Genomic DNA, 25,478 nt, shown 5'->3' with positions numbered 1-25,478 from the left:
TTCAACTGTCCTAGGATTTTGCTATTTTAAGATAAAAAATAACACCAGTGTAAATTGCCAGAGGAGGGACAAAAATTATTTACCTATTTATTACTATTAAAAAGGATATTTGTGGTGTTTACTTTTCCTATTCCAGGGATTTAAACATGAACAGGTATTATGTAACATAGATAACCAAAAAGAGGAGAAACAGCAATGTGGTTAAGGATTAACTTGACATGATACTGACAGAACTTGGTCCTGATTCTATTCCTACCAGAAACATCATATCTGTGTTGCTTCACTGTGATGCTAAGGAGTATGTACTTAAGCAGCTGCTGAATGTGACAAGCAGAGTAAGCTTGTGTCTGCCCACACCTCTCTAGATAAACATTCCCTTTGGCACAGGCTCTGAAGATTTAGGCAGTCACTGACATCAGGCAACCATCTATTTAAAGGTTTGATATCTAATGCAAATTATTAGTTTGAGGCCCTGCAGTAGCTGGAGAAAGGCAGACAAATCAATGATCTCACTCAAATGTTAAGTGAAATGAAAAGTCTTTTTCAAACTTCTGTTTCCATGTAATATACAGATCTTGCATAAAACGTTGGTTTAGATTACTTCAATTAGGCGAGGCAAATTCTGCCTTCAAGCTACTACGGATATGTGCTATTTTGTGATGCATTTCAGTTCCCCTCCTGTGAAAGCTTTTTTTCTGTCTCTGAGGTGTGATAAGATAGGTATGTGAATTGTTGGAAGAAGGGAACTTGCTGGGAGGTGAGAAAGTTGTGTTTAGCCACTCCAAGGTCACCCTGTAAACTTTATCACATAAACAATTGAGTCCAAAGTGGTGGAAGCACAGGATGTGAAGCAAAAACACTGAAAAAAAGGAAATACATAGGATAAAACTGCATGTAAAGAGCACTTCCAAGATGCTATTAGTGCATGAGAATAAAAAAAAATGTCTTTCAGATGATAAAAGTAGAAGTAGCAGAGTCAATTACTCCAAGCCAGGGAAAGCAATTTGATATCCAAGAATTCAGATGAAATTTTGTGCCCCTTAGAGGCTGTCTTGGCCATAAGAAATCCGTGGAAGTAGGAGTTTTCTCTCTACACTAAATGTCTGTTTTATGTTACTAGAGAATTATATTCTTAAAAAAAAACCCCAAAAAGGTAATTTTATAATAGATACATGTTTAATTCTAGATAAATTAGATTTTAATATTATAAAGTAAGCTTGTAAATGTGCCCCAGGCCAGAAGGACAAGGTAGGTATTCCATACTGGAGGACCTTACCTATATTGCTGTTTAGTCTTTCATTCTGCAAGCTCTTTATTTCATATCTTATCTAAAGCAGATGGGCTCTTCTGTTGAAGTCATTGCTTGCTGACCTGAAGTTTTCCACTGAACTGAGCTAGTTTAGATGAAATGTTTGATATGAAGTTAGAAAAATAAGAAATTTAATTATGCAAACTGAAAAGTTGTTTCTGGTCGTGTTAGAATCAGAATGGTTTGAGCTGGAAGAGACATTTAAAAGTCATCTAGTTCAACTCCCCTGCACTAAGCAGGGACATCTTCAACTAGATCAGGTTGATAGGAACCCTATCTAATCTGACCTTGAATGTTTCCAGGGACAGGATATCTACAACCTCTCAAGGCAACTTATTCCACTGTTTTGCCACCCTCATTGTAAAATATTTCCTTGTTATATCTAGTCTACATCTATCTTCCTTTAGTTTACCACTTATCCTATCACTACAGACTCTACTAAAAACTCTGTCTCCATCTTTGTGTATAGAAAGACTACAATGAAATCTCCTTGATGTCTTATCTTCTCCAGGCTGAATAACCCCAACACTCTCAGCCTGTCTTTGTAGGCTCTCTGGCATATTGGGTTCTGTTCTCCCCAGAAGTGAGTCACCTACAAGTATAACCCATATTTTCTTTCTCATCAAAATGATTCTGATATGGGGGAATAAGCTTTTGACCTTGGCAACACCTCTGGTGTAGATGAACTATCATCCACCTCTTCATCAATTGACTGACCCTCCACAGCTAGAGCCTCATATGTGTTGTAGAGAGGAAGCTGGGAAGGTGAGGTAGGCAAGGAGGGGGATTTGCGTGCTGTCTTGAGCATAGACTTGCCTCCATTCGCTCTCCTTTAAGTCACTGCCTTCTGCATGGTGGTCAGGGAACTTTGTCAGAGTTGTCATGTCAGTTCTGTTAAGTGAAAATAACAGTGTTTTCTGCTGGGTAGACACCACAGCCAAGCTCCTTCAGGGCAGGCAATGACTATACATTGTAATGGCCTTTGGAGCCGGTAGGTTGATGATGCACCTTGGTGAGTAGGTACGTACTGTACCTTCTTCAGAAATTATAACCTCCCAGATGTATCAGTAATTGTTTTGATGGTCAAGTTATTCCTGATAGAAGAATATGATGTTAACAACTTTTTCAGTGGAATTCTAATTCTTTAAAATGTATTGGAGAAAATAAAATATTTCTTGAAATATTTCCTTGGATTTTTTCCTTATTAATATTCTTTTCCCTATATTACCACATGTCAGTCTAAAGAGACTTGAAAAATAGTTATTATGACTTAATAGTCTTATAACTGTTAGGTAGGATGCATTGTGGTTATCTTACAGTATTACCTATTTGTGATTGGTAACACCACAAAGGTGAACAGTGGATCCAGTGAACTGCTGCAATGATCTATCAATCAACTGGACAACACCAAACTGGAGATCTAGGACTTACGCTATTTCTCTTGAAAGGTAATGGTGACATTTTCCTGATAGTGAAAGTTGCTTTTCTGATTGCTACACTTGACTGCAGAAATGAAAGGATGACTCTGAACTATCTAAAGGTTAATTAAAAGAAGAATATAAAATAAAGGCAATATCGTCCCTCCTTGTTCGTATAGAAGATCACTGAAGGTCATTTGAATTTTAAGTCTGTGGGACTGAGCAGTGAAAGTGGTGTTAAAACAGAGCTGTTAGCTGATTTCAGTTGTGAATCTTTTAGCTTCATTTAATGACTGCAGTTTGTATGCGGTAGTTCGCAATGCTCTAATAGCTGCATATAATCTAAGACCAAAAATACTCAAAATTATCGAACCTTAACAATTATAGGTGATGGTTGCATAAAATGACACTGGCCAAGAATGCCAAGTGATTTACCAGAATCACCAGACTTCATTTTATGTGATAAACAAGTTGCACATATTTTATGGCTGGAACAACTCTCTTCTGTTGCTTGTGTTTCACTTCAGCTGCCCAGAGCCTTTTTTTTTTTTTTTTTTTAATTAAACAAGCACAAAGATTCCTCTTCGATAATTAAGGAGTGAGGTTTTTATACCTTTTTGGTCTAGATACACAAGGGTATGAAAGGATGGATGGATTAGTGCCCAGAATAGTTATGGCTCATTCCTGTTTTCCTGAGAGGCAAGTTTGTTGTTACAGTTTTTCCTGCACCCATCAAAGTTTCTTTGTCCTGCCAACTACTCTCCCTATCGAGGAGGCTTAGGGTAAGCTTATTGGGATGTCCTTCCCTGTCAGTATATTTATAGGATGTCTTTGTGGCAACATCATCACTACTTTATATTTTGATAAGGAACTCTTTATGAAATAAGCAATCACTTCTGCTGTTTTGCCTCTCTCAACCTTGCCTCTCTTCTGTACAAGTGGATTAAAAACAAGCCAAGTAGTTTGACTGCCATGTTATCAATGGTACCTTATGTTCATTTTCATAGGTATGGTATATACATTTCACTGACTGAAAAGCTTTTCCTTGGTTCACAAACCTTGAATATAAAATTGATTATTTCTTAATGTACTGAGGAGCTTGTGATTTGGGACCTCTGGGCTTAGCATCTAGTATATAAAACTTAATTTTAACATTTTCATAGTTCATGTATTTCAACCAACCCCTAGAATCCTTTTCATAAAAGCAGCAATACATCTTACTTGCTTAGCCTAAAAGTCCTATTGATATTAGAGAGCTACAAAGTGGTGATTGAGCTTGTTATGCTTTTGTAGTAAATCTGCCAAACCGGAGTTATAATCTAACCAACAATTGTTGTTGCTTCTGTGCAAATATTGAGAAGATTTGTTTTCCAATAGCTACATAATGAAAGCAACAACCAATCAGCACATCAAGATCATAAATAAACTACATTGTTATTTAATTAGCCTTTTTCTGTTCAGTAGTTGGTGAATTTTGCAAAATTAGAACATCCTTTAGAATGCTTTGCCTAGAATCTATGGGCCAGTCCTCATTCCTTTGTGGTATGAGTTTAATAGAAGAGACAATTAAGCAAATATGACTCATTATTTTGTGATAACAATCCATTTTTCTAAATACCAAAATTATTTAGATGACCAGCTGTTAAAATTGATAGCTGCACATAAGCAGAAATGAGATATCCTTCCATGAAAATTAAGTTATGAAATTGTTTTGGTTTAGGGTTCAAGAAGCTTCTGAAAAATAGTTTTTGGCATGATGGAGAAGCTGCAATACTGAGCTCTGAGACACACTGACGTACTAGACATATGGGAAACTTACTGAAAGACGAAAAGCATTCCATACTGTCCCATCAGAATGGAAAATATATTGAAAGATAAAATAGGCCATATTGATAGTGAAGTCACATTTTATATTAAAGCATGGCGTAGCAAAATTAACAAGTAGATAGCATAGAATTAGTGTGCACTCAAGAGGGACATAGAACTTCTGGAGAGAGTCCAGTGCAGGGCCACCAGGATGATCAGGGGACTGGAACATCTTTCATACGAGGAAATGCTGCGGGAACTGGGGCTAGAGAAGAGGAGATTGAGGGGAGATCTTAATATTTACAAATATCTAAATGGTGGGTGTCAGGAGGTTGGGGCATCCCTTTTTTTTATTATAGCTAGAAACAGGACAAGGGGTAATGGGGTGAAGCTGGAATACAAAAAGTTCCATTTAAATATAAGAAAAAACTATTTCAGTGTGAGGGTGACATAGCAGTGGCACAGGCTGCCCAGGGAGGATGTGGAGTCTCCTTCCTTGGAGGTCTTCAAAACCCTCCTGGACACGTTCCGATGCTACCTGATCTAGGCGGACCTGCTTCTGCAGGGGGGTTGGACTAGATGATCTCCAACCCTTACCATTCTGTGATTCTATGACTTAAATGCTAAACCTAGACAGCTTTTTAAAATCATGAACAGTCTACTACTGCCAAGCTAACCAGGATGTTTATGCTAAATATGATGTGGAGAGGGCTCAGTCAAACCTATTATCTTCTGGGAAACTTATTTCTGCTAGTAAATTATTTTGATAAATTATATTCTTTTTTTTTTTGGCAGAAATTAGTGTAAAATTGGGACTTTTAACTTCAGATTACGATGGAAAAAATCTATGTTTGTTTTCAAATGGAGCCACTACTACTTTTCACAAGAACTTCAAATTTTGTGACAGCATTGCCTTGTTTTTAAGCATGCTTTATACCGTGTCTCTGATCAAAGCCTAGGAATATCAGTGAATCACACAAACAATCACAGAATAGTGGGGGTTGGAAGGGACCACTAAAGATCACCTACTCCAACCTCCCTGCTAAAGCAGGAAAAATGAGGTTCAGCAGGTGTAGAAATGCAGGTTGAGAACCAGAATATGCCCTTTACATTAATGGTACTTAATGTTTTTGAGTAAAATAGCTGCAGTCATTTGCTGTCATGGGAGTGTAACTAAGGTCATGCTAGGGTCATTCCTCTCATTCTCCTTGTTTTTTTTGTCTTTGTTTTGTGGACTTTTAGATGAAGAGCTTTTTCTGCTCAGTTCTTTAGAGGATATACGTTTTATGTAATCCACTGATCAATCTTTCCAGTTATAATTAAAATTATTGGTAACAGAGCCCAATAATTTGCAATATGGCTCACCTGTAAGAGTTATTAAAAGTTTTCCAAGATAGGTATCCTTGCACAGAGAGCCAGCTAAGCCCAGAACCTTTGTTCTTGTAAGCACAGTTAAGCAAGAGATCACCCACTGGGGGATTTCAATCAGCTGCAATAATGGAAGGGGTAAAGTAGGCTGTTGCATTGAAAAAGGACCAGAAATTTCATGGAGGGAGAATTTTGTTGTCTTTCTGCAGTCATTTGACCACTGCAGCTAATTATCTGTGGGGACTTTAGCAGGAATTTAAAAGATTGCCAAGGAAGTCAGAGGTGGCTTGAATGACAGTGTCTTTAACATTGGTAGTTTTCAAAATGAACTGTAACACCTCTTAAAAGCCTTTTGTTTTGTACTAGTAAATAGTGTGTCTGCTCTAGAGTTTGAAAAGTCTTTGTTTCAACTGTAAGATATAACATCAGAGAAGGACTATGACTTGCCCTGAAGGTTCTTTATTTCCAAATAAGGTAGAATAAATAGTTAGAACCTTGCAGTTATGTTTCCAATTCAAAGTTTAAGGGCACATAATGTGATGCTGGGTATTCTGTGGTTTGACAATGCTTTGTCCAGTATAATGATATCTAAACTCTAAGAGCGGTTTTTTTGATACTGGTGAATCTGTAGAGTTGGCAGCAAAGGAAACTGGGTAACAACCATTCTGCTCTCTGAGGACAATGGAAAAAGCATCTGCATCACAGGACCAGTCTTGAAAACACATCACTGAGGTCATGATTTGTGTGGTGGTCGCTAGGTGCCCACTAAGTTGATCTACCACTCATTGTCCTAAACTGGACAGAGGAGAGAGAAATATAACAAAAAGGCTTTTGAGTTGAGATGAGGACAGGGAGTTCACTCAGCAACTACTATCATGGGTAAAACAGACTCAACGTGGGGAGGAATGACTTGATTTATTAACAAACAATCAAAACGGAGTAGGGAAAATGAGAAATAAAAACTGAATCTTAAAACACCTTCCCCCAGCTCTTACTTCTTCCTGGCTCCTTATCTTCTCCCCCCAGCAGCACAGGGGGACAGAGGAATGGAGGTTATGACCAGCTCATTACAGATGGACTTTGCCTCTGCTTCCTCTCAGGGGGAGGCTTCCTCACACTTCCCACTGCTACATTGTGGGGTTCCTCCCAAAGGAAATTATCCTCCAAAAACTGCTGTAAGAGTGGATCTGTCCCACAAGGCACAGCTCTCCACGCACTGCTCCATTGTGAGTCCCCTACAGGATCACAAGATCTGATAGTAAAACTACTCTTTGATGTGGAGTCCTCTCTCCTCATCGACTCCCAGGCCCTGTGAGGAACTTGCTTCAGCATGGGCTTCCTGCAGAGTCACAGCCTCCTTCAGACATCCACCTGGTCAGGTGTGGGGGTCCTCCACAGGCTGCAGGTGCATCTCTGCTCCCTAATGGCCTCCATGGACTGCAAGGGGACAGATGCCTCACCATAGTCTTTGCCACAAGTCACAGGGAAATATCTCTTCCAGTGCCTGGGGACCTTTTCCACCTCCTTCTTCACTGGCCTTGGTGTCTTTGGAGATGTTCTCACATTTTCACTCATTTCTGCTGCTGCTGCTGCAGTTTAGTATCTGCACAGCGACTTCTCCTTCTCACATACATTATTCACAGAAGTGTTACCTCAGTCACTAATTGGCTCAGCCTTGGTCAGCGGCGGATCCATCTTAGAGCCGACTGGCACTGCCCTATCAGCTACAGGGGAAGCTTCTAGCAGCTATCTGTTAAAGAAGCCACTGCTGGAGCCCTCTGCTAACAAAATATGGTCACAGAAACCAACTACATTTTGAAACAGAATAATATGTGAATTAAAACAGTATGGGGTTAAAACAGCAGTCCAAGTTCCAAGCAGCACACATCTATGATAAGCCTTCAGAGTAAACGTATTTGATGCTGGAAGTTTTACTTGACCTATTCTCAGTGTTGCTATAATCCAAGCAAATGATAATGTGTATACTGAGAAGACAAGAAGATTCCCCAGGAGTGTTTCTGAACCAACACTATTAAACAATCTTGTAATGTTTTCTGACTTTTTCTGCTAAAGAGCAGAGTGATGAATAAACACATTAGAAATCAATAATTCTGTTCAGTATGTAGTCAGTTGCACTCCATGATGAGGTAAACCTTGGTGTGTTGGGCTTTTTCTCATGAAACAAACAAACTAAAACTCTCTTCTTTTCCTAGGGAACGTTGTTGGTGGCAAAGTCACTAGGGCTTACCTGTCAGTTCTGACCATCCCCTGCTCCACGATAGAGTGTAAATTTCTAAACTGGACCATTACAGAAAAAATGTTTGGAGAATACATTTTTTCTTATTACAAAGTACTTGGAGAGTTTACCCCTAAGCATTCAAATTAGTCATTAATCAAAAAACCAATTTGTTGGGCATTTGAAAATCATTACCAGTTTAAAGGACTCAGATTCTCTTTCAGGGATTTCATTAGGCAAAAAAATCCCTTTAGCTATCACTAGAGTACATCCAATCTACACAGCAATTTAAACACTGTATTGCCAACAACCATATGTGGCTTAATTTACTCCTTTTTTTTTTTTTCTTCATAGAAGGGAAAAATAACCCACAGTAAAACAAATATGTTTCATGTGTTGGATCTGGCAAGTTCAAAGCCAGTCTGCAGAGCTTCTCATAGGACAGGTTGGTATGAAGCATCTTGCCATGCAGAAGTCTAATAGCAGCTTCAAGCTGAGTTCATGTACACTTGCATAGAGGCATTGATGGTAGGACAAAAGCTATAGTCCTTTTCAGAATGTTACTTGCTTTCTTATGGGACAATAATATTATGAGCTTGGCCCAGTGTAACTTCACAGGAGAGTTTTAATTTGGTATTTAATAATCCTACCCTTGGAAAACTGGTAATTAATGAACAGATGTGAAATTTGCTGTTCTTTGTTACAGGTCTGTAAATTCTGGAGCAACTTGCTTTTGGGAAAATCCTTTGCTTTAAGAAAAGGTTTAGAATTAGAATTGCTGCACAGGCATGTAGCTGCAGACACCTAGATAGTGAGGGGGAAATGGCAGTTAGAGTAACTCAGGATTCAGAATTTCTATGGCTTTCTAGCCTTAGTCTTTGAAAAAACCCCAGTATATATATATATTATTTTACTAACTCATACAGGTTTTGCTATTTAGGTACATTGTCTTAGTAAGGATTGTGTTTGCACTTGTTATATAAAAATGTGTCTGTGTTTCAAAATGAAATGAAAGTCATTAGCCACACAAAACATCTTCCTGTTTTCTTTTGTCTGTAGCAAAACCCTTTTTCTCCTAAGAAAGTTATTTTTTCCTTGATATGAGGCAATAAAAGGCATTTACTCTTTAAAAAAAAAAGTATATTCAGTGCTTTTTTCATCATGGAAATTTTATGAAGGTAATTTACTATTGCATACATGATATTTCTACGTTGGTTCATATATATGTATTACACTTATATTGAGTGGTTTCTTGTTTGGTTCCATGAGAGCAGACAACCATTCCTGTGAGTTATGGGATAAGCAAAAAATATGCTTTAACTTTATCAGAGAACGACTCAGTTTACTATTAGTTAAGGTCCACTAAGTTGGAGTTTGGGTCAGTCAGTAAAAAGAACATATGAATACATATGTATTTCTTCCAATGTTGCACAGATCATATGCAAATTAGGAAATATGATAGGTAAAAGATCAGGCAGACAGGATGTGCAATCTACTTGTAAAAGCATAATAAAAAAGATTTCATACCTTTGCCTTCCCAGATTTAGACTTAGCTTACTTTCAGGTGGAGGGAAAATTTAGTAGGCAAATATGTAGCATAAACCTATTTAGTGTGAAATGGTGAGTAGTTAACACAATACTCATGTTATTGCTAACTATTCACAAATTTAACATTTCTTCCATTTTATAGTAATTCTCATCTGGGAAGAATTTGTGTAGTGAGGGAAGGAAACTACAACCTGTCTTTATATTCTGTATGAAAGAGGCTGGAGTTACCCTATGGGAATAGCCAGCTAAGTCCCAATTAACCCATCAGAGCTGGGGTTGAAGGAAGAGGTTTCAGGACATGACACAGGAGTTAGCTATTAACTTTTTGACTCTTAATCATAAGTACTGTTGTAAAGGTGTGGATACACTCTCATCTCTCTGCTAATCCTACGTCTGTCTGACTGAGAGTCTTGCCTTTTCTCATAGAGGGCTGAAAAATGTTTTACACTTTTAATTGTGTAACTCTTTGCTGACCTGTGGAATAACTTAGGCCCTTCACTGTTTAAAAAATGTAGGAAAAAAGTTTGAAAGTAATTTGTCTCTATGGAGCAAAACTTCAAACTTAGAGGAAAGAAGACCAAACCAAAACAAAATCCTAACCTCTTCCTTCTTTTGCCAATGTGCACGAAGCTGATAGGAGGAAGGTAGATTTCATTAAGATCTTTAGAACATTCAGTCTTTTCTATCTTGACTATCTCCAATACAAGTGGAAGAAATTAAGAACTGGTCTCTAGAACTTTTTCTAGACACTTTTGATACTTTTACTGAAATAATGACATTGGACAAAAGTATAGAGAATCTTGAAAAGCTGGCATCACCCTGCTCTGCTGAAAGTCCTTTTATTATCCCATCTAATTTCTCTGTGAAAATTCCGCAGGAGAAGAGTACCGTCTGGAAAAGGCTGAATAAAAACCTGACTGAAGTAAATAGGAAAATGCTTATTAATTTCAGCAAGCACAATGTCATGGCCTTTGTAGGAAAGTCTGTGATAGCTCAGCATATGCTTGGGTTCCACAGTGTCTTTTAAGATGCCTTTTAAGATATGGTTTTAAAACACAGAATAGTACAATAAAAGCAACAGGCAGAGTTGAATCATGTATCCATACCAAGTACAATAGGAGACTCCAGTGACATCTAAGATGTAATACCATCCAGTTCCTTATCAGAGAAGTTGCAATCAGGTCTATAGTGGCTTCATCCAACCTCACAGGGAAAGGAGAAAAAAACCCATTCTCTGTGGAAAAAATACTATGTGAGGAAAGAGAAGAAAAATATTCAATAGAGAAATGTTGATAAATGCTACTGTGCCATAAGACAAAAAGTAGTGTCCCCAGATCAAGAGGCTGTGAACCCCTAGAAATATGAGTAATCACATGAGATACAGGAAGGTCTCAAATTCTTTAGTGTTTATAGTTTTCCTCAGCTTGCTGATTTCCAAAGCTTAACTCAAAATATCAGTATACAGGAAAGCAAATGTAGTGAAGGGAAAGCCAATAGATTTTCACAGGCAAAAAGTGTAGTTAGTGAAAAAGGTTAAAAATCATGATCAGACAACTGAAGTTTTGTGTTGGGGTTGGAGAAGATTTCAGGCAGTCCTTGTTTTTGTGCCTACTATGTTTAAAGAAATTTGTAAACAAAGTCAGTAGATAGGTAGTTTAGGGGATCAACACAAGCTAAGTTATGAAAAGCAGATTATCCAGAGTAAGAAGGAATCTGCAAAGTTCCTGTAAGTGCTCAGATATCCAAGTGGAATTTTACTGTGGCTTGTGATTCTGACAATTATACTGTGGTTGTGCCTGGATCTTTTATAACTCCAAATGCACTGCCACGTCTTGTCCATTGACATCTAAACACTGTAGCTGTAAAATAGTCTGTAAAATACTTTTGTAAACATTCTCTTTAAAGTACTTTTGTAAAAATTATTAAGCACTGTGTTGTATTCTTGCTTTTTCTTGGTGCAGAAGTGATACTTACAATTTGTATTAAAAATACGACAGGTTTATTTCTTGCTATGTCTGTTCTATGTCATCCAGTTAGTCTGCTGGAGTGACCAGTAGCTTTTTATTCAGTCTGCATAGCCAGATTTTTTTTCCCACTAAAGACAGAATGTGACTGAAAAGGAGGGTATATTCATAAGTCTAGGGTTAACCTTATGTTGTGTTGATGTCAGGAGAAAGGAGCAAAGCTACTGCATCACTCTAATGATAAATTAATTAGACATCATTTAAGAATAGACAGTTATTGCAGGAAGAGTAAATGGCAAGTGATGTAACGAGAGATACAAGAGTTGCGGAGAAGTAATAATTTTATCCAGAAACACTTTGTATTCTCATTGTGTTTAGATCTCCAATTCTTTAAATGTTGGTTTCAGTTAATATAGTAATGTCTTGCCAATCATTCAGCAACTGATGGAAGTATTTCTAATTGTCTCTAATGGCACTGGTTTTGCCACAACGCTTTGGATCTTAATATTAGTTTTACCTCTTGACACTATTGCCAGATCTGCCTTTGTAGTACATGGTCTCCCTAATCTCTGACATGGTTCAGATAAAGGCAACTTTGTGCAGCTCTGTGGGAAAAACTATTTAAAAACTGCAGGACATCCTTTCATAGATCATTGATAGGAATGATGTACAATGACTTCAGAAGAAATCATCTCTTTTCAGAGAAAGGAACAAACCCGTTGTATCAAATATTTGTGTCTTTTTTCCCTGAGAATTTAAAAATAAACTTTGACCAACACGCATAAATTCCTGATCTCTTTATAGTGATTCTGACATTTGGAGGAAACCTGTACAACTGCTCTTATCTATTGTACTTGACATGCTATATGTTTAGAATACAGGGTTAGTTAAGGATGCTTTAGAGACCTTTTCAAAGAAGTATCGACATATATATATGTCGAATAAGAGCAGATTCTATGACTACAGGTAGTAGAAGATGTCTCAGAGAATGTTCCTTACACAGCATTCATTGTGTTGTTTGGGTTTTTTTGAATGGTAGTATAAATGAAACAGAATTTCATGCTAAATGTAATAAAAAATCATGTGTATTTAAGATTACAGGAATATGTGACGGTGGGACCATTTTACTATTACAGAAAAGTTTTAAAACTGCACATTTTTCCCTTTCAAATTGATTTCTAATAACAGTATCTTGGAACAATAATGGACTTGGGAAATACCGAATTCTCCAGTAACTTGACAGGTTTTGAGGGAATGCATAAATTTCAGTGTGAAGCTCATGTCAGTTTCAATTAGATTGGTGATATTGTTTTTTTGTAGAAGTTTTCCAGATATGAGAGCTCTTAAATAGGATGCACCTTTGCTGAAATTACAAGTAAATGTGTGTATAATGAGGAATTGATTGTTAAAGGATTTATTCTTTTGGCCTCCTAAATTAGTATATTATTTTTTAGCAGTTTCCAACTGCAAGAGCAACTGCTTGAAGTCAGAATGTTCTGTGTTCCTTGTGGATTCCCTCTTTTCTGCCTTGGAGAGTGTAGGAAACTTTGTGCAGCTCTAGAGACAAACAAGGAAGCCTGGAAGCTGAATCCCAAAGCAACAGTAGAAAATAATTATATTCTCATTCTATTCCATCTGTCTTTGGGTTTGCAGCCAAAAATTTCTCTGTATGTTGCTCGAATGACTCAGAATTGAATATATAGATCCAGTTGTGAAAACTGGGAGGGTTATGATTGAGTTTATGAATTAGAGTGACAGCAGAGCTGGTGGGTTTTGTGCCTTTTGAACTACATGGTTATAGCAAGGGACTGGACTTAATAGTTAGGAAAGGCTTATTAAAATCCTTGTAGTGATGTGTGAGATATTCAGAAGGCAGAGCTTTATAACCTAGTAAGGAAACAATCTGGAGTGTATACAACTGTGCTTTTTGAAATGCTATCCTTCCTTTTAGGAAGGAATAATAAGTTTTAAGATGTGATTGAAAGTTAGTGTATACAGAGAAAGTAGGTGCAGAGAAAGTAGATTTGTTCGCAAAGTAAAACGCAAGTTAAGTCTCTGCCGTACATGTTCTGAAAAACTATATTCGTAGCATAACTCCAAAAGTGTCATAATACCAAGGATGAACTTAGTTGTATGATATAAACTCACAGTCAAAATATACTGCCTCATTTCTGGTGACTTTTTCTATTCCTAGTAACTTTTTTAGTAGTTGCTGATTGTTTCAGAAGAGAACTGATACTGCAGAGGAGTACTCCATTAAATGCTACCTTCAGGAAAAAATGAGTTGTTTTAATTAGCCTGAAAATGTAGCTATAACTCTATGCCAAACCTCTAACATTCAAAGGAATAAAAGGAGGTTGAAATACTTGTTTTTTTTTCTTACCTATATGTTTCCACTAGTAAAGTTGGATTTTACTCTTAGTGAAAATATTCCTGAAAGTTATGTAGAACTAACGAATTGAAATTCTGGCTTCAGAATTCTTCTGATGTATTGGACACAGCTTTTTTTTGTAGATAAAACAGAAGTCATCAAACATTCTAGAAATGTTATTTCTTCTTTTTTTTTTTTTTTTTTTTTTTTTACAGCAAATGTTACCTGAACATAATAGAAGATTATTTTAAGAGGCTGATAGTATTCATTCCATGGCTAGTAGATTTTAGACTTGCTTTCAGACTTTCAAGAGTTGCTATTTCAGTTGCAGATGTATAAATTTAAAAATCAAATTATTGTGTTTATCATGTTTAATTTTATAACATAGTGGCACTAGAAGTTACTCAGCAGATGCCATGAGGACTTTTGTGGGAAGTGCTCAGCAGAGCTTTTAGGTAAAGCTGCAATCAGAACCCAATATTCCCCTGCAGGTGCCAGTTAAAGCTCAATTAAACTTTCAGGAGCGGTTACTCAGTTTGAAGACAGAATTTTGGATCAGAACAGACACACACACAAAGAAGAAGAATTGAATGAATGTGTAGGCATTTTGAACTGCTAAAAATCCAATTTGGTCTTTGACTCCAAACTGGAATGCTGGATGTGTAGATTTCAGTATTTATTCAGAGGTGACTTAAAGAAGCATATTCATTTCTATGCTGTGTCTTTTTTTTCTGTGGAAGAAGAGAAAAAATTCAAGGTAGTCACTTCTATTTGGGGTCCAAATAGAACAGTTGAAGTAGTATAATATTTTGTAAGATTAAAAAAATAGTAAGCCTGAACCCATATGCAGTAGACGCAGAACTAGTTTCTCAAAACCTGAAATATGTTTGTAACATTTATTTCTTGTACAAGAAAGAGGATTTAATTATTTTTAATCCAGTTCTCTAACACTTGCCTGAATTGTCTCACTATTTTAACTTAAGCAAATGAGATTTAGACTGATATCATCCACTGTCCTCTAATTTACTGCTTAACACACCTAGGTGTTCTAAATGGATGTCCCCAGTGTTTATGTTCCCATCTCATGTGCATTTAAGGAGGTGCAAGGTGGGCAAGAATGATTTTGGAACCTGGTTTGGTGTGTACCTTCCTGATGGAAACAAACCATAAAGCTACACTGGAGCAGTGTCATGATACATGGACATGTGCCACCTGAATTGTCCTTTGTTGGCAATCTTCTTTGGCTAATGGTTTGTTTGTACAGTAAAAATGTCCAGCTGACTGTATGCTGTTCTCTTCTGCTCAGTGCTATATAAAGCAATTTGATTGCAAACTACAAGAGTATCCTGTTTTATCTTAGGAGAGAGCTCTTGCCTCAGGCCTTGTTTCTTGCTGTGATGGTGTTGGAAACAGGTGTCTGGAGCTGTAGTGCTGAGAGCTGTCACAGTCGGTGGAGAGCTGAGCTTCTTGCCACAAAGAGGCAGGGTGTAAAGCTGCAAAGCTGGCTGGCAAAATTAGTTTTTTGATGGCTCCCAATGGCACAGTTAAATTAGGACATTGCAGTTCCTTGAGAGTCAAATAACTTTTAAAAGCAAATCCCAGATGAGGAGTTGTAGAAAAAGGTAATGGTGAAGAGATGTTTGTCTTGCTTCTCCACAATTTCAAATGAAAGCTGCAATGTAAAGTGATGCATGGGGTTTATGCTTATTTGCACAAATACATGCATATTTATGTCACACATTTCCCTGAAGTGTACCTGAGGAAAAATGAACACTGAAATCTAATTTTTCCTTTTGCATAAATGTCTGAGTTCTGTCTTCCTCTTTTTGAGTTTCTCCATTTCTGCATCTTAAGTGCATAAAGGATTCAAAGAAAGCATTGAGATATTTTTACTTTACTAGTAGTTTTAAACATGAATACTGCACTGGTCCCTATGGTGCTGCATTATATCAAGATGTTTATTGTTGATCAGATTTTGAAGCACTTACTCTATTTTTATGTATTCTTTTCTATTAAACATGGCTATTTACATGTCTGTAACTCTATGAAAGAGAAAAAATAGTTTGTGATCTAACCTATAAATAAATATGTATTCTCAGTAAGTAATAAGCCATTGTGTGACTTGGGAAAAATAACTCTGCCTCCCTGTATTTCCTGACATCTGTGAAACAATTTTGCTTCAAAAGTCACAGGATTTGAATTTCAAAATAACTTACAGGCTAGGAGAAGAGCTTTAATGTTTTTAAAACATTAACAGGGAACTAAGCAATAATGATATTCATTTGCATAAGACTTGAAAATTTTGATGTTCTTCTTTTAGAAAAAGCTGGAATGAACACATTAGTTCTCTTGGAACAAAATGGAGAAAAAGCCTGACCCCAGAACTCCTCAGAGGCCCGCATATCAAGTCTAGCACCAGTTTTAGCAGCAAAGTCAAGGTGTGTAAATTTGGAATGTGAAAGGATCCTTTCAGAGATTACAAGGAAGAGTTTTCCATAACTGAGCTGTTAGTTGACAGGTCATGAGGAGAAATCAGTCTATTGATTGGAATACGTGTTCCTGGGTAGAAGAACCCGCTCTACCCAGTTTATATGAATTTGCTTTAGAAATTATAGCAAATGATGGCTTATACTTATTCCTATGGATAACCTCCGTTTCTCTATCAAATGTGACTTTTTATGAGGCTGTGACCATTTACCACAAGACCCAGGAGGAGGACAGCATGCTTGGCAAAATGGTATCAATCACATGGGGTGTTGGAATTTCTGGTATTTCTATATGCTCCTTGGAAAGCTGACAAAAGATGAAAGGGACAGACAAGATAGTTTTACTGGTTAAAGAGAATTGACTTAGTGGTAACTGTAAACCATTACCTGGATGCTAATCTAAGGAAGAATAAAGAAATGACTATACTGTGACTCTTAAGTAAAAATTAGAAACTAAAAATAAAATTAGGCTTGTTAATTATGGAATTTCTTGGACAAATCTGCTTTTATTTTGTTTTTGTCAGAATTTGAAGTCTGGTTGATAGACAACTGTGTCAATATTAGATACTTTGATTTCTCTAAGACATTTAATTTAGTACTACATAATATTTCAAGTTAAAATAACTGCATTATGTGGCATTAATAGGCTACACAACAGATGGATTAGAAACTGGCTCACTGACAGGTTCAAAAATGAAATTGCTAATGTGGAGAGATCAATAAGAAATGCCATTTTTGTAATAATCTCTTAGGGAGGAGGGCTACTTTATATTTTTATTATTGATGTATATTTTTATTATTGATGCAGACAGTCATGTAAAATGCTTACTGGTGAAATATTCAATTGATATAGATCTATGAGGTAGCAAATAAGGGACAAATAATTAGAGAAAACTGAATCATGCCATGTGACATTCAGATATTGTGATGGGTTGATGCTGCAGTAGTATGGGGATGCCACCTTACTGCTGTGATTCCAAATGCATATGACAACCAAAAACTTTGACAGTAGCCTTGTTCCTGACCTGCTGTGAGCCAGCTCTGCTAAACATTCCTCTCTTCTCCAGCAATTCTGTCTTCCCTCCTCAGTAAAATCTAGTCTGAAACTGCTCTATGCAAGGAATGTATGGGTCATGGGAAGGAACAAGGTGAAATACGGTGTTCTGCTGCAGCTGTTCCTGTAAATAAACTCAAGCAAGAGATGGGCTTCTCAGATCAGACAGAAAAGTTCTATGGTGCAAATTAAGTGAGATCAGGTGGAGGGGTGTAGATATTTTTCCTCTTACCTCTGAAAAGTTAGTGCCCTCTTTTCTCAGAGCTGCTTTTAAACAATCTGCTGGAATATAGAGTACGATGCTTTTTTTATTTTGTTTTTCATGAAAATCAAACATGTTAGAATTGGAGTAAGATTATTGTTGGAACTTTGCAGTCCAATCTTCTACTCAAGACAGAGTAACTTGAAATTAGATCAGGTTGCTCAGAGCCTTGTCCAGTTGAACTTTAAAAATTTCAAAGATCAGAATCTCCTTATTTCCTCTAGGCAATCTGTTCTAATGTTTGGACGACTCCAGAGGAGATTTGCTTTTTGCTCTGGTTGTTATAGCCATTAATTTGAATAGAAACCTTATGTCTAACTGGTTTTTTTTAAATGTTTGAATATACTAATATTTATTAGCCTACTTCAACATCTGCAGTTCTAATTCTCATAGCACTATTGTTACTTCTCACTGATTTTCTTTATTTCTACAGTAAATAGCAACCCCTAAACTACTTTTATTTCAGCAGTGGCATTGCTCTTATTTACATTCATGCTCTCTACAGTTTTGTAATGTGCATAGAGACGGCACTTCTCACTCCCTGCCCCTCAAGAAGTATTTTCTTCAGTTTGTCTAGCTATTTTTCCCTCTAAACTCCAATTGGAGATTTCTCAAGGCATGAGTGGTTTGAATCAGTTATAACATACATTGGACAGGAAGTAAACTTATACTTCTCAGCCTTTTGTCAGTTTTAATAGAGAAATCTGATATTTCATTTTTCAAAAAATGCTAAAAATAATTGGTAATTTTAAAAGTAGTGGAAGTGGATAATTAGATGGGTAGCTATTGACTTTCTGCTTTCTTCAATATTCACTGACCATATGAATGGACATCCATACTGGTTTTTTGTAAGGTTGACTGAGATGTGGGGGCCCTGGGAGAACATGCTTCTCCATCCATGGAGCTGCACCCAAGGGTGAACGGAAGAAAAGAAAGGAGTCAAATGCTACAGTTGCTGGGAGTCACCAGAGTACCACATAGACTTTAAAAAAAAATACATACATTAGTGAAATTCAACTTTGACTTGGAGGATGATTTTTTTATAAAGCCAGTCTTCTCTTTCTACTAACTCTAGTTAATAGGCCTTGAAGTGGGAATACAACTGTAATGTGCCCATTTAGGAGCTTCTTATACTGCTTTAATTTCTGTTGAACTTGGGGCTTTAATGAGTAGCTAAGTTTTAATAGGAAGCAAAGTACTTGATTAATACCTGTGATTTTAAATTGTGAGTTATGGACATAGAGATATATCATTTTTACAGATAGCTGTTAAATTATTTTAGTGCAGTTTTGACATCTCGTTCTATCTAACACTTTTTTTTTCATCTTTTATTTGTCTTATTCAGAATTTTATTTGCAGGGAGAATTTTTATTGTATAGGTGAAGTATATTTAAAACTTGACCTAATTTTCCATGTGTTAATTTGTTATTCACGCTTTAAAACTTGTTCTAAATTGTTAAAATTATTTGTTTTCCACATGGGAAAGGATTTTATGCAGTTGAAACATATTCTTTGTTAGCAAGAGTTGTTTTGGCTTTCTTTTTAATGCTCTAGGATTTCTAGACAGATTATTAGTTGTCTCTGGGTTACAATAAGACTGTATTTGAACAGTGGCTTCTTTTAATCCAAATAATCCTGGTCTCTAAAGAGATTAACGTAAACACATATAGTGGCTTCCTTTTGCCTATGCTTAGGCAGTTTGGTTAGTTAGACTATATGCCATCTCTGATTTATAAAGAGCAAACCAGACAACAAACTAAAACTCTGAAAAAGCAATGTCTAATTAAAACAAAAACTGTTGTCTGAGAGAGGAAAACAGACTGGGTCAAAAATGGATTATTTTTTTTTCATAGTACATATAGGGTCAGAAATGGATTATTGCTCATGGAGGAGATAAACCAAGTTCCTACTTGCAAGCCTAAGCAAGTTGTTGTATTGACATTCTTGCACAGCCTCAGTGGAATTCTAAGCTGAGTAATTTGCTTGAGGAACAAATTTCATGTGAAATAACCACATGTTTTAAACGTTGATGAGAACTGCTCATTTGTGGGACATAGGAAACAGATATAATCCTGTAATTGATTGTTCTTATGCTGCTAAAACATGAAATTCGTTTAACCTGTTTATGGTGTCAGTAAACATTGATGGAGGAAATAGTCAAACAGGATGGTTATTAAAATTTCCTTTAAAATAATAAATATTACTCTTACTGATGAAGAGCCATCCCTGTAAATGTTACATATTTATTTATCTCCCAGACAAAGAAACTTCTTCTTGTGTACATAACGGGTCAGAGTACTAACGTATCTAACTCAAACAATGACACTTTTTTCTTGAGATGCTAATTTGTTGCCTAATGTGTCATTAAGGAAGTTCTAACACATAAATTTAATTCTTTAAGAGCTGCTACAATGGTATGCATACATACATAATGTCGTATCTCTGTACACATATTACTGCTGCCTTCATATAATTGTCACTGTTTTCTGCCATTCTTAATATCTCAAGCAGTACCTTGCTTTGAAAAGAGATCTCAAGTGCTTCATCACATCAGTAATGGTCTTACAATCTTGACTGACAAATTTTGTCCCAATTAATCTGTGGTTCCCCTTCAACTGTTGTTGATTCCTTGCCAATTGCTTGTTTAAGATACCACAGATATTGTAGGGTTGGAGTCAGGATAAAATACAAATGCATTTGGAATATCTGAACTTAAAGGAATTCAGTAACTTCAGCTATAACTTCCAAAGAAAAAAAGCAGAAACAGGAGACAATGTATCCTCTCTACAACAGTGGACTATGGCATGAACTGTAACTTGAGCATGTTTGGAGTTTTCCCTGAAAGAACGTCACAAATTATTTTTGCTTCAAAAATACTTTGTGAAAACTTTTGTGTAGAAGACTTTGTCCACTGATAAAAAAAATAATACTAAGGTAATTGGAACGTATGATTCTATGATCATACCATTCTATGATTCTATGATATATGTAAATCTCTGAATTTTTTAGATAACTCTTCTTTAAACAAAACCACATCCCAGTCCAAAACAGAATGCAGAGAGCATTTGTGCCAAAGTCAGTCCTTAACCAGACTGAAAGAAAAGGCTGAAGAAAAGGCAGTTTCTAAGTATGAGGTGTTGACCATAAAATGTGTTTTCATTTACTTAACCAGAAAAAAATCCATTCATAGAAATGGAATGCTCTGGTTACTCTATCATTATTAATCCTCAATAGTTAACTTTTAAGGTTTCAAATTAAAGATCAAAAGTCATTTGGCATTGCAAATATGTCTCTGCTTAACACAGAAAGCAAATAACTCCATATGACACATTTTCCATTTGCAACTGCTGTTACAGTGCCAGGAATAGTAATGCATCACAATTGCTTTTCTGGCAAAAATCAAACCCATAAAATGCATTCTGTTTTTAATAATAATAATACTTAAATAGTGATATATGATATTTTGCTAAACAGTTTGAAAAACTTGAAGTAAAAGACCATAAATATTTGATTAGTTGTTAAAATATTCTTGAAACCTAGGCAGCTCACTCTACTGAATGATGATGAGATATTGGGAAGTTGAGATTTCTTAGGATTATTAAAGTAAATAGTTAATTCTCTTGCATACCCCAGAATCCTGAGGTATAATCCATGTGAGTGAAACTGTAGGAAGTCCATACAGTGTAAGATACTGACTAGTGTACTCTACTGTGAGCCAAGTTCCATATTCCAATTTGGCTTTGTATTTTTCGTATTTTTTTATATACTACCAAAACGTCAGTGATATACAGGAAGTGCTGATAAACTCCTAGAATCACATGGATTCTCACTTTAAAACTTTAGTGAGGTTAGAGAGAAGTGGAAGACCATATCACAAGAAAGATCCTGACCCTCTCAGTACACAAGCAAGTCAATGAGTTATTGTAATTGGATTTTGTAACTTGGAAAGTCAAGAGCTGAAGAAAGTGAAAGAAGACTACTAGTGAAGATTCCTGTTGGGGCTAGAGTGTGAATAACTAGTCCTAGTCCTGAAAGTGTGATGGGCTGTTCTTGCCCAACAGGGTGAGACAGTGGCTTTCAAATATTTTTCACAATGAGTACTAGTTATAAAGTTAGGACATCATATCGACTCCAAGCAGCAGCTTCCTAGGCCTTCTTTATGATCTCTTATATGTAATAACATTATTTTATCCTGTAGCCAGAATATCACTGACTAAACTCATGAGATTGAGGTTTGTTTCAAGGCATTCAATTTTGAAGAGAGAGCTTGAATTCAGACTTCAGCTTACATTTTCAAGTCAATTCTGCCAAGTAAATGAAAGAAATGGATCATGTGGAAACTACTCCCAGTTCTGCCCTTTCTTCCTAAAGATAAGAAAAGTCAAATGATAGAACACTGTGATATATTATTCCGATAATATCATCCTCTGATAACTCCCTAATGCAGTCAGCCACAGACCAAACTCCAACGAACTGAGAAGTAGTTTAAATTATGCTACTTTTGCTTTTTATCTAATAGCATGACCATGATCTAGTGCTTCCTAAAGCATTATATTGAAGTTGGTAGTCTCTTCAGTGTCACAGTGGCATCCATTGACATTCCAGTGGCAGCTTTATGCCAAGATTGAAATCTTAGCTATACTGCATTGTCTATGAACCCTCATCAGCTAGTTAAAGGCACTACTTGTAATGAGCATCCACAACAAGCTAAAACAGCTGTGCAGGCAATTTTTGACAAATGTTTCCAGTTCTGGGCCCCTCAGTTCAAGAACGACAGGGCGCTGCTGGAGAGAGTTCAGCACAGGGCCACCAAGATGATGATGGGAATGGAGCATTTCCCTTATGATGAAAGGCTGAGGGAACTGGGACTCTTTAGTTTGGAGGAGACTGGGGGGTGATCTCATTAATGTTTACCAGTATGTAAAGGGCAGATGTCGGGAGGATGGAGCCAGAGTCTTCTCAATGATGTCCAATGATACAACAAGGGGCAATGGGTATAAGCGGGAACATAAGAACTTCCAAACAGATACAAGGAAGAATTTCTTCACTGTGAGAGTGACAGAGCACTGGGAGGGGCTGCCCAGATGGGTTGTTGAGTCTCCTTCTGTGGAGACGTTCAAAACCCACCTGGAGGAGTTCCTGTGTGACCTGCTTTAGGTGGTCCTGCTCTGGCAGGGGGGATGGACTAGATGATCATTTGAGATCCCTTCCAACCCTTAAGATTCTGTGATTCTGTGATTGCTTTCCTTACTTGGTGGCAGGTGATGGTAAGATGAAAGTCTGCAAATATTAATTGATAGATTGAACTTGACAAATTCAAGTTATAAGGAATGTAGTTCAACAGGGCCAAAAACACTTTTCTAGATCTAAGCAGAAGCTGGCAAACACATAAACTCAGAACAGGCAATAGTTGTGGGTTGAGGGGTTTTCGGGGTCTTAGTTTGAGTGGTGGTTTGTTTGTTTTTTTTTTCTTAAGTTGGGTTTGTAATTGATTAAGCAGGACAGAGAATACTGTGTTGCTTTGCAAAAGCAAACAGTCCTTGTGGTTTTGTGAACAGAACACAGTTGCAGAGTAATCTTGGATCTCTCTGGTGCTGGAGGACAGTTGTCCACTCTGAGTACAGAGCAATACTTTGAGTTGGCTAGATTACAGTCTTAAAGTTCAGAGGAGGGGAGCAATGATACCCTGCTGCAGTGTTGACATGGTAGGATTTCATAGGGACTGTGGAAAGGAAAGCAATTGCAATTGTCTTTAGGTGAGTCACTAAAACCTGTGCCAGCCCTGAGTGTTGGTTAGGCATTTGATTAGCTGAAAGGATCTGATTAAATAACAATTACCAACAACCAAACAATGAAAACTCAACAGAAAACCCCCCACATAAAGCAATTTTTTTTTTTCTATTGGCTGTCTTTCAAGTAGGTTTAACAAATGAATGAGTCATTATATTAGGACTAATTCAATCTAATAAGAGGCATGTAGAGATGGATTTCAGGGCCTTTGAATTCCCTTTCAGAATTATTTTTCTACAGTTACATGTAATGGATACTGCTTATCTGTGTGGAGTGACTATAGACAATCAGGATGAACTTAGTTCTGTCTGTAGAAGTGGATAATGGAAATGCAATTTATGATCTCTGTTAAAAATGAATCATTCTTGTTACTGGTAAAAGAAAGATCATAAACTATAGCAAACACTTCAGTTCTCAAATGTGGAGTAAATAATAACCATAAATATTAGCATCAGTGTTGTCTATTCCAGTCACTGCTGTAACTTTCACCTCAGTCTTGAATCTCCCATACAAAGTGTTTGGCAAATAATTAATGTGAAATATGAACGAATAGCTAGTCATGTTTGCAGGAACTTTTGCACATCAAACTTTTTCAGTTGTACTGTAATTCTCTCCCTACATCCACAGATGCCATCCCATGTAATTTGATTCAAATTCATTAGAGTTTTACTTCAATTATGTTTTCTTCTCACAGCATTGAAAAGCATAAAATATTCTCTTTGATCCATGATATATTATTCTTTTTTTTGTTTGGACAGTTCATAGTCTTGGGAGTGTATGGGTGATTTTTATTATACAAGACTGAAGTCTGTTAGCAGCCTAAGCAATTAGCAACTGGAATATTCTGCTGGTTTCTATCTCTGTTATTGGACAATCTTCTGGCTAAACCAAATATACCAAGCTTTTTACTTGTTTCTTATTTATCAGCTAATTTCCAGAGACACATAAATGTAATACGACTTCAATAGTGTTTAATGTAAGTTAGATGATGACTAGGTTCTCCATCTGTTTGGAAGACAGGTTTGCCTTCCAGCCTCAGGCAGAAAGTGATTTCAGGTTACAAATTCACAGCAGTGGTGCTGTAAAATCTGTGGAGACACAGAAGTGTGCTCATAACCACTTGCCAAAGGAAGCTCGGGCTGTCAAACTTTGAAATTTCAAGAGCTTCAAGAAATTAAGGACTGATCTGGAATTAATTGTTGAGAAAATGTCTAATTCGTCATCTGTGGCTTGCTGGACAGCAATGACATGCATGACATAAAATATAAATACTTTATAAGGAAGCTGATTGAAATTAGCTAGCAATTTCCATTGTGGTAATTTCCATTATAGTGGCTTTTTTGGTTTTTTTTTTTTTTTTCAATAGGGCAGAAGACATATTCACGCACAAGAAAGCTAAATAGGAGTGGGGAGAAGAAACACAAGTTCTGTTTTGTAAAGAAAATCTTTGTAGGTGCTTGATGCTTTTAATAAAATGGAAGTAACTAGTTTTTTTAAAAAAAACAAAGCAGATAGTCAGACCTTCTATGGAGAAATCTATCTTTTACTACCTAAAACAGTTCAAGGTATAGTATCCTATATTTGTGCTGAATTGTTTTGAAATCCAGCAGTTAACTCACCAAGATTTTGAAACCTGTCAACTTGTATGGGCAGGGTAGGTGCTCCTCTCAGTTAAAAGTACAAGAGATCTCAAGTGCAGTATCTTCAGGTGTAGAGTGAAAGGAGGGCGAGAATGTTTGAATTAATGAAGATTTGTTTCAATTTTTTTGGAGAAGTGTGTCACAAAAGACATCTATGTCATGTTTTATACTTTGTTTTATTGCTCTTTTTCTGAAACAACCTGTTCCAGAGAGAATAAATAAATTG

The sequence above is a fragment of the Colius striatus genome, chromosome 3 (genome assembly GCF_028858725.1).
Source record: "Colius striatus isolate bColStr4 chromosome 3, bColStr4.1.hap1, whole genome shotgun sequence".
Classification (NCBI taxonomy): domain Eukaryota; kingdom Metazoa; phylum Chordata; class Aves; order Coliiformes; family Coliidae; genus Colius; species Colius striatus.
This window is presented reverse-complemented; position numbering follows the sequence as displayed.